The sequence below is a fragment of the Echinops telfairi genome, unplaced genomic scaffold (assembly GCF_000313985.2).
Source record: "Echinops telfairi isolate 266 unplaced genomic scaffold, ASM31398v2 ScPeMD7_7417;HRSCAF=8455, whole genome shotgun sequence".
NCBI lineage: Eukaryota > Metazoa > Chordata > Mammalia > Afrosoricida > Tenrecidae > Echinops > Echinops telfairi.
This window is the reverse complement of record NW_022111317.1, coordinates 7,844,849-7,846,850: the sequence shown is the minus strand read 5'-3', so window position 1 is coordinate 7,846,850 and position 2,002 is coordinate 7,844,849. Positions and strand designations below refer to the sequence as shown.

Here is a 2,002-nt window from a genome sequence, read left to right as displayed (position 1 = left end):
GCTGTTTTACCGGTAGCCAGGCAACAAAGATTCACCTAAATTATAAAATTACTTAAATCAGCACAGCACCCGAGTCACAACAATCCCAGCCCGCAAAAGAAAGGTGAACACTCTATTGTTCCCAGCTTCTAAGCAAGGTCTCAGGCCCTCTCCCAGCCACCTTCCCCACCCAGCGAGCTCACTGCAAAACGGGACTAGGGCAGGTTTGCTTTCCTCAATGGCACTGGATGGTGACCCACACTGAAATCAGACGCCCAAAGGCAGGCACTTACCTAAGACGCATGAATGCAGTTAGCAGGACCACCTGGGAAAGCAAAGCAAGTACTTCTGTAGTGAAAGATCAGAGCAGAAGAAATCGTCTCTCGTCACAGCCACCTGCCATCAGAACTCTAACATGCCATAGTATGTCCCACCTCACCGAGGATCAGCATTGTGCTTCAAATCATCTGACAGTGACCTGTGCATGGGGTGCACCCTCCTCCCAAACCAACTGGACCGCTTGGCTCTCCCTCTCCCGGAAGACCAAGATAACACAGGTGAGCCAATCATGTCCAGGGCACGGTGGGGAGACACCCCCCCTAAGCTCCCACGTGGACAATTACCTGCATTCACCCGGAAGCTTTCGGATTCATCAGGATTGGTAGTGAGGCGCTGGGGAGAGGAGAGAAGCCATTAGACAAGAGCAACAATTCGAGACGGAAGCAATGTGAAGACCCCGGAGTAGCCTGGGCCCCCTTCTCAGTAGGAGGATGACATCACTTCGAGACTCAGTCATATGCTTGTCATTTTACAATCATCACGGAAGACGGGGGCCCGAGAAACGGAGACGGGAAGAAAAATCCCCTCCTCCCCTAAGGGACAGACCGCGAACCTACCTGAACTTCACCTGAGGGCGGGGCTTGGGGGGAGCCGCTTCAGGGGGCGGGGCCTGTCGGAGGCTCTGGGCCTGCTGCGCCCCCATCCCATGCACCAAGCCAGAAGCTCTGCCGAGGGGCACATCTAGGGGGGAAAAACGAACTCTAGCCCCCGCGCCACACGCCGAGAGCCTGCACCACGTGGGTGCGGGCAGCCCCGCGGTGCCACTCAGAAGCTTCAACTCGTCCCCACGGGCGCATCGGAAAGAGAGAGTTCGGATGGAATCATCCTCATAGCACAGCCCCCAGGCCCCGCACGCTCCACCGCGGAGGCAGGCCCGGCTACTGACCTTCAGACGGCCCGCCTCTCCGGCGCCCGCAGCGCGCGCCTTCTCCTGCGGAGAACGGAGCTTGTTAGCAGCGGGGCCCTGCACCTTCTTCCTCCCTGCAAACGCCAGCGGCCGCCATCCGGGTGCAGGGCCCGCGTCCTCAGAGTCAAACTGTCCTCACAATGCTCAGTACAGGTCTGTGAGAAGGTCCTCATCACCGAGAGGGCCCCGCAAGCCACCATCTTCCTCCTCGACTAAAGCCCAGCGTGCCACGTGCGAGGAGACCACGCAACCGCCGCCCCCCACGGCCACCCACCCGCAGCGAGCGGCGCAGCACCGAGGCGCAGCCACGGGATGCTGCCCTAGGGCCTCCAAGACGCAAGACCGGACAAGACAACTTACCGACCGCAGCCAAAGAAATGAGGCCGAGCGCGCGCTGGAAGGCGCTTAAATAGTGTCGCGCGGAGGCTCATGGGATCTGGGGCGGGGCTACGAGCCGCGCACGCGTCCACGAAGACGGAGGACGAGCCCGCGGAATTGTGGGTACAGAATGTCCCCGAGGGCGGGTCCGGAGCGCGGGCGGCTCGAACTAGAGGCGGGAAACCGGCGCGCATGCGTCGTCGGGGCGCGCGCCCGTGCGCATTGCGGTGGCGTCCGCCCACGCCCCCTCCCGCCTAATATAACCGAATCCCGCGGTTTCGCGCAGCCCGCTGCAGCGAGCGCCGACCGGCCCCTCTCTCCCCCACTTCTCGGAGCCTTGTCCCCGGAGAGCCCACCCATGGACCCCGCACCTCCGGAGCCCCCGGCCGAAGTCGTGGC

The 2,002-nt window shown here is 61.7% G+C and overlaps 1 long non-coding RNA gene and 3 other non-coding genes across 4 annotated transcripts; all 4 read right to left on the bottom strand.

Annotated features, from left to right (window-relative positions):
• LOC123522499 lies at positions 1-1,411 on the bottom strand. Its single transcript, XR_006680757.1, has 5 exons — positions 1,205-1,411; positions 876-999; positions 603-651; positions 273-304; positions 1-35 (listed from the first exon to the last, which is right to left on the bottom strand). It is a non-coding gene; the product is annotated as an uncharacterized LOC123522499 (long non-coding RNA).
• On the bottom strand, positions 377-451 carry LOC115872014. The gene has a single exon (XR_004047599.1). It is a non-coding gene; the product is annotated as a small nucleolar RNA SNORD28 (small nucleolar RNA).
• Positions 735-805, bottom strand: LOC115872015. Its single transcript, XR_004047600.1, has one exon. It is a non-coding gene; the product is annotated as a small nucleolar RNA SNORD27 (small nucleolar RNA).
• On the bottom strand, positions 1,079-1,151 carry LOC115872016. Its single transcript, XR_004047601.1, has one exon. It is a non-coding gene; the product is annotated as a small nucleolar RNA SNORD26 (small nucleolar RNA).
• Positions 1,412-2,002: the final 591 nt, after the last annotated feature.